Below are 7,811 nucleotides of genomic sequence, written 5' to 3'. Positions count from 1 at the left end.
AGAGAGAGAGAGAGAGAGAGTGTGTGTGTGTGTGTGAGTGTGAGTTTGAGTGTGAGAGTGTGACAGCATCCCTACGCTGTCTGTAAAGTCGCTGCTTCTCAGCTGCACTCAATTTAGCCATACCTGACCAAAGGAGGATTAACAATGATAAATAAAAGTTAGAATCACAAAATCATAGTGCTATTTTATGCAAAAGAACTAAATTAATAGCTTTGAATTAAGTTGATCGAAAATGGGAGTCATTGGTGTTACTGATCGTCACTGGTGTCACCCATAAAGAAGGTAACACCAGTGACAGTAACACCAGTGACAATTTTCATGAAAAATGCATTTTACAAAATGGCTGCTGCTAGGTATCAAACCACATGTTGTCAATCATGGTATACTCTTTAAATTAAGTAATTTAATCAAATTGTATTCTAGTTTTTTTTTTTACAATTCCCTAACAATAAAGTAGATCACACCAGTGACGTCAACTAAAAGCTTCATATAAAATCATGAGATAAATGAGAACATTTCTGACAACTGAAAAGAGACAGTGGACTTACCATGGGCCTGCCTTCATAGATCTTCAGGAAAGGGGAAGGAGGTAGTCGAGTGATGTCATCAGTGTAATTTTTTATTCCAAAATAAAAGACTTTTGTTAAGCGGTAACACCAGTGACACAACTCCAGGGGACCACTATTTTCATTATATATTTTATAATAATTATTTGGCATTTTGTTTTTTTATGCCATTTACATCATTTGATTGATCGTTATGAATAGACTTTTGTATTTTAAATGGTAGAAAATCCTGTTTTTGACCTCAAAATAAAGCACTTTCCCTCTGTACATGGCTGTGGGGACAAGCAGTTTTGTGGTACTTGGAATTCTATATAATTAATAAAAAAAATTATAATGCCAGATTGATAGCTCAGGAAGATGTAATTGTTCAAATCACATATTGTTTCATTTTAAAATATACAAAAAATTTAACCCTAATGTGTATTTCAATTGTAATATTTCTGTAAAGTCTAGGGACAGAAGTGTGGACGTTTCTGTCGAATGACCCAGGCCTCATATTAAAGTAAAATCAACACCTTTATGCACTCATTTACCAAAGATAACCATAGAAACATATCAATCAAATATAAAATACTTGAAATATATTAGAAAAATTATGGATGATCAGTTATACAATACGGATTAATAAGATTACGTAGCCGAAACAAAAACGTGTTTTGCCGTTTCAGAGATCAGGACAAAATGGCTTCTACCAACAAGAAAGGTGCTCTCTACAAACACATCGCAGCGCCCCTAGTGTTTAAGACGATACCCTCCTTAAACAACTCTATATAGCACAACATTTATTATATTAGCCTAACACAAACATAACACTTCACATTCTATTAATAATCATACTTACTACAAACGTATTGCAACAAATACTATTGTAAATATTTATTGTATCATTTTACTGCTTTAAATAAATTGACATGACAAACTAAATGCAGGAATTATCCTTTTTGACAAAAAGTTCATTCCCATGTAAGACACACAGGATGGTGTTTGTTTTTTATTTCTTTCTCAAACATTTCTACCTTCCTTAAATGATCCAAACAAGATGTTTTAATTGCTTTACAATTTTAATTCACTGTGTCCAAAATTGTGTCCTATACCCTCATACACTGTGAAACAAGAAGGAAAAAATATATATTGCATGGCCGCTTAGAACTTCCGTAGAAAAACGTATTTTCCTTTCTTGTAAACATCCTGTGTGCGTGGAGTGTCACGTGAGTCATGTCACTATATATTGAACTTTTTAAAATCACTTTATTAAACCTTCAAATAACAAACAGGAATTGTCATCTTTTCATTGTTAAAACACATGAACAATAAATCCAAGCTGCATATTTATTTAGCATGTTAAATAAAAATAAAACTAAAAGCAAATTATAACACAAATTAATAGAGGAAAATCCCAACTAAAAACGTATAATATCTCAAATTAACCTTGACCATTTGGTAAATACCTTGCTTACCATAGTGTTGCTCTGTAATTTGCCCTTTTCCTTAAGAACTCTACTTATTAACTACTTAAGAACTGGATAAATGTGTCTGCTAAATGTAATGTAATGTAAATGTAAGAGCTCAACTAAGTACTATAATGCAAAATATGTGTAGAAAGATGTTATGGCAGACACATGAAACATCACAGTTGTCATCTATACTTTTAAAATATACATATAACGTGTAGAAAATAAAAAACCTTCTGCAATAATTATTAGGTCCCAGAACTGGACAACAAAAAAAAGCCATTCCAATTACAAAACACATTTTCTTTAGTTTGCCCCTTTCACTCTCCATACTAAACAGACAAACAATGATTATTTAAAACATTTTAAAACAAATTCAATAAACAAGTGATCAAATTTAAACCATCTCTACTGTGTTTTTAAAGACTGTTTAACAGCAATTAAGCCCTTATTTTAACATTACTTAATTTAAGACTCTTTAGTCAAAGTCAAAATATATAAAAACACGTTTGATAATGCACCCTTAATACTAAACATAAACATCTCAGTATAACTTTCTCAATTATAACTTTCTCAATTGTAAATAAATCCAAATGTGCTACAAAGTTGTTTGTTCTATGTTGTAACATGAAAAATACTTAAAAAATCCAAAACTGCTTACATTTAGAACTTTTGTCTACTATGTACTATATTGTAACACTATACAATAAACAAAAAATTCACATTACTGTCTTACAACAAACACCTAAACAAGAAAATTACTTCTCACTCTACTAAACATCTTTCTTTACTTTTGATTGCCTCTCTTAACACTTTTTCCAGATGTTTTCTCATTTCCTTTCACCGTAGCTTTTACAGAAAGTCCAACCTTGCCTTTATTGGTTTCATCACCTCATTTGCTCTTTTCCTCCACAACGTGACTGTGAATATTAAACAGTTTCATGTGCAAACAATTCTTCAAGCATCACATCTTCAGACATTGATTCTACAAATTGTTCCACACTTGCACTATTTACCACTAGAGTCTAGTACCGAAAACCAGTTGCATTTTAAAACCAGATCCAAATTTCTATAACCAGGTATTCAATAAGACACATGCATTTCGATTCTGCTTAATTACTGCATTGACATTTTAATGGGATGTAAAACAATTAAAGTACACAAACGCAAAAAACTGTTTGTGTGCAATACACACATCTAGACCACAAGCGCAAACACAGAGAAATGCCGTTTCAATGCATGTCCCCAGTTTGTTTGTTCTCAAGCCATTCTGTGCATTTCCACTGCAGAAAATGTTGTTCCATGCCACAACTCACTTCTTTCATATTTATCAACCAGTATACAAAAACTACATCAGTATATCATCATAAACACAGCCATTTGTGTCTCAAGTAAACATAAACAGATGAAAAAGAAAACTAACATGTACAGTGTTTTAAAAGACAACAGCCTAAACACGCGCTACCTGACAAATGTTAATCAAAAAACAAAAGAAAATCATTCACTAATCTTGACTAAATATATTTAATCATTTAAATTAATTAATCTATATTTTACGTATGAAAAGAAACCTATGCAGTATTTTTAAACTTTTAATTATACTTTCTGTACCTGAAATTTGGTTCAGTTGTATTTATTTATGCTATTGCTAATTGATTTGTTTCTTCCGATTTCATTACTGACTATTTACTTTTCTTCAACACTTCAATATTTGAAATTTATATTAATCTAGTTGTTTTTGCTGTGGTATTTTTGTTAAAAGCATAGGCAAAAGTTCATCTTGTAGGCCCAAGCAGGGCCGTAGCTGAGATTTGCGGGGCCCCGATGCAGGTTGTACCCATGGGCCTTATTTGAAATTGTGTAAATAGCACAAATAAACAAATTAAACAATGTTTAAGTTTTTTCAAGTTTAAAGGTGTCCAGGTACAGAAACTGAATAATCAACTGTAAATAGCATTGCATAGTCTTCACTGTACAAATTAAATATAGATTAATTATTGTTAAAACTACAAAGAATTCAGTAAAGAGCAGTGAGTGATTTTCTCCCATTTAATTTCTTGGATTAACATTAAGGACACTGACAGCAGCTAGTAAATTACGCGCGGTCACTTTAAGAGACAATACATCCAATATAATGATACACATTCGATTTCTTTCTCAACTGTTTACTTTCACTTAAGACATAGCCAACAATTTTTCAAGGATACTTGCAAAGACAGGTATTGTGACAATTTTGTATGTATTTGTTGTTTCAAGAGCAAAAATAGACAAAACTCAATTCGGTGTTCAAGGGTTGTGAGACGCAGCTCTCTGCGTGCATGCTGTGCGCACAGAACAGCGCGTGGGTGCTGAATTAAGCTTTTCATGTCTTTTTGTGTTTATATGTTTAAACTGGCGAGGTGTATTTGTTCGTTCAGGCACGGGAAGAAGTGAAGAAGAGCTCGATTCGGTGTTTGTGCAGCTTTCTGTGTGTGCACCGAACTCGGCGTACGAACTCTCAGTTGAGTTTTTCTGCGTCTTGTGTTTGAATGCTTTAAACTGTTTTGAATGTTTACATTGGCAAGACTTAAAACACATGCAATTGATAAGCTTTCGTGACAACGCGCAGGCCATCTATTTATGCTGGCCTCGGGAGGTCAGTTGAAATCACCAGGGCCCCCCCTCAGCCGTGGGGCCCTTATAATGGTTACCACCTTTCACCCCACTAGCGACGGCCCTGGGCCCAAGTGTTCTGTAAGCTGCTTCTTTTTCCTCATGTTATTTAGCTGCAACAGAATGCCTTGTAAAAAGACACAGTAAATGTTTGACATCTAAATGTTTGACTTCATTTTTTAAAAATATTATATATTTTTTTTATCTTATTGCAATTGAAACTAGAAATCAATAACAATCAAAATCAATAAGCAAACTCAGAATCAATAAAATTCAAACAATACCCAACCCTACTTACGACTTTCCCTTGTGCCTCAGAAGACTCATTTGCTGACTGAGAAACCCCTACTTTGACATTTTCTTCCACATCCTGAATCTGTGAACATTCAACACTTTCATATACAATGTTACGTCCATATATGTCCTTGTGGGAGTGCCTGTGTTTTTCTTTCTCTCGCTCTCGCTCTCTCTCTCTCGCTCGCTCTCTCCCCTTTCCCTATCGATCTCTTAGGCCGCCTTCCTTGACTGCTGATTGGCTCATGACGCTGTCAGTCATCATTAAGCAACTTGATGCCGACCTATCCGCTGCTGGTAAAGTTTTCGCCGGCAGATAAAAGAACACGGAGAGAAGTGAATGGAGACCTCTTTTGCTCCCTGATTTTTGCTGTCTTTTTACTCATTTTGACTTGCTTTATTTGTTATTTATAATGTTACTCCTTTTACCCCTAGACCATCTTAAAGGGTCGTAACATTTAATGGGGGCTCGTCCGGGATCAATTAATCCCCAAAATTATGGTAATTGTGGTAATTTTGTAGATGTGTTGGTTGCAAAGAATGGACATTGCATTGTTTGGGGTATGGTGACAGTATAGGACTTACTCGTGCAGTGTAGTAGTGTTATTCTTATTGGTTGGTTATTTATTATGGAAGTGTTTAACTTGCAAGATTTTGTTACCAGTCCATCTGTAGAGCAGGTTAATTTGTGCAGGAAGCAGGATTTATTGCAGATCGCAGACCATTTTCAGGTGGCTGTAAGTAAACAGTCTCTTAAAAAAGAAATAAAACAAATACTGATCTTGCGTTTGAATGAGTTGCAGGTGTGGCCTACGTCAAACGTTGGGGGTGGTTAAACGGGCGGAGTTGTTGATATGGATGGCGTGGCTCTGGCGCAATTCAGTTCTGGGGAGGAGGACAAGCGGAGTGGCGGAGCTGATGCTGACGCGGAGGCGGAGGCCGAAGCCAAGGCCGGCTTACCACCGTTTGAGCCGTTTTCACCCAGTTCTGTTGATTCACGGGAAGGCACACGACTGAAGGTCCGCCTGGCCCGTTTGCATTATGAAGCGCACGAGAGAGCCCAGGCGCGCCAAGCTGAACTGAATTTGCAGTTGGAAGTACGCAAGCTGGAAATCGAGGCAGACAAGCAGGTGTGGCCTACATCAAACGTTGGGGGTGGTGAAACGGGCGGAGTTGTTGATATGGATGGCGTGGCTCTGGCGCAATTCAGTTCTGGGGAGGAGGACAAGCGGAGTTGATGCTGACGCGGAGGCCGAAGCCAAGGCCGGCTTACCACCGTTTGAGCCGTTTTCACCCAGTTCTGTTGATTCACCGGAAGGCACACGACTGAAGGTCCGCCTGGCCCGTTTGCATTATGAAGCGCACGAGAGAGCCCAGGCGCGCCAAGCTGAACTGAATTTGCAGTTGGAAGTACGCAAGCTGGAAATCGAGGCAGACAAGCGGGTGAAGCTGAGGCAGCTTGAGCTAAGTGCATCAAAAGTTGCTACTGGCTCAGCTGTACAGCCGGACACCGCTCACGCCTCTTCTCCTTCTCCGCGGGTTGGTTTAGCCCCAGAGGCTTTTGACGTGAGTAGACACATTGCACACGTTCCTCAATTTAGAGAAACAGAAGTGGATACTTACTTCAGTGCGTTTGAACGCATCTTGCGTGAGATTCCCGCTCCATCGTGTGCACTTACAGAGCGAGTTGTGTACTGGTTTTGTGAGAGTTGCTGTGAGTCCTTCACTTCCTGTGATAGGTGTTGATGTTATTCTTGGAAATGACCTGGCAGGTGGAAAGGTAATGCCTGTTATTGAAGTTGTTGATGAACCAGATGCGTTTTGTGAGTTAGAGGTACTGTCTGAAACTTACCCTGATATTTTTCCAGCCTGCGCCGTTACGCGCGCTCAGTCGCGCAGAGTAGGTTATGTAGTTGATCTGTCTAATTCATTCATGTTTCCACTGTTCTCGGGTGACACATCATTGGATATGAATCTTGAAAAGGAAAACAGTTCAAAGACCTGAAAACAAAGATGTAATTGTGTCTGATGCAGATATACTCAAATTACCAGTGTCACGTGAGAGAATTATTGCTGCGGAGAAAGGATAAAACTCTTGTGACTTCTTTTAATTCTGCTATTTCCCTTGATGTGGCTAAGGATAATAAATTTGCTTACTTTATTGATAATGACTTACTGATGAGAAAGTGGTGTTCTCATGTTGACAAGAATTTAGACTGGAATGTTGTTTATCAAATTGTTGTCCCATTTTCCTATCGTCAACATGTCTTGTGCTTAGCTCATGATCACCAGCTTGCTGGTCATTTAGGAGTTACGAAGACGTATAATAGGATTTTGAGTCATTTCTTTTGGCCAGGATTAAAGAAAGATGTTACTCATTATTGCCGTACTTGTCATACCTGTCAGATTGTTGGGAAACCAAACCAGAGAATTCCACCCGCTCCTTTGTCTCCTATACCTGCGATTGGAGAACCGTTCGAACATGTGATGGTAGACTGCGTTGGTCCGTTACCTAAGACTAAGTCTGGTAACCAGTTTTTATTAACTGTTATGTGTGTGGCCACCAGATTTCCAGAGGCGATTCCGTTAAGAAAAATCACTGCGCCTGTTGTCAGCAAAGCATTGGTGAAGTTCTTCTCCACGTTTGGACTCCCAAAAATAGTGCAAACTGATCAAGGTACAAATTTTTTATCGAAACTTTTTAAACAAGTACTTGAATCACTGGCAATTTCTCACCGAGTCTCAAGTGCGTACCACCCACAGAGCCAGGGCGCACTTGAGCACTTTCACCAAACCCTTAAGTCAATGCATAAGAAATATTGCCAGGACACTGCTAAAGACTGGGATC

The 7,811-nt window shown here is 37.7% G+C and overlaps 1 long non-coding RNA gene across 3 annotated transcripts in view; it reads right to left on the bottom strand.

Moving 5' to 3' along the window:
- Window positions 1–6,615: 6,615 nt before the first annotated feature.
- Window positions 6,616–7,811, bottom strand: part of LOC107731106 (uncharacterized) — a 6,324-nt gene continuing 5,128 nt past the window's right edge. For 2 of the 3 annotated variants that reach the window (XR_001638741.1, XR_001638740.1), the window contains one exon: window positions 6,616–6,938. This is a non-coding gene — a long non-coding RNA (uncharacterized LOC107731106). The remainder of the gene's footprint in view (window positions 6,939–7,811) is intronic. The other variant, XR_001638742.1, reaches the window with a different exon arrangement.

Source organism: Sinocyclocheilus rhinocerous, unplaced genomic scaffold (assembly GCF_001515625.1).
Source record: "Sinocyclocheilus rhinocerous isolate Xijiao unplaced genomic scaffold, SAMN03320098_v1.1 scaffold2264, whole genome shotgun sequence".
Classification (NCBI taxonomy): domain Eukaryota; kingdom Metazoa; phylum Chordata; class Actinopteri; order Cypriniformes; family Cyprinidae; genus Sinocyclocheilus; species Sinocyclocheilus rhinocerous.
This window is presented reverse-complemented; position numbering and strand designations above follow the sequence as displayed.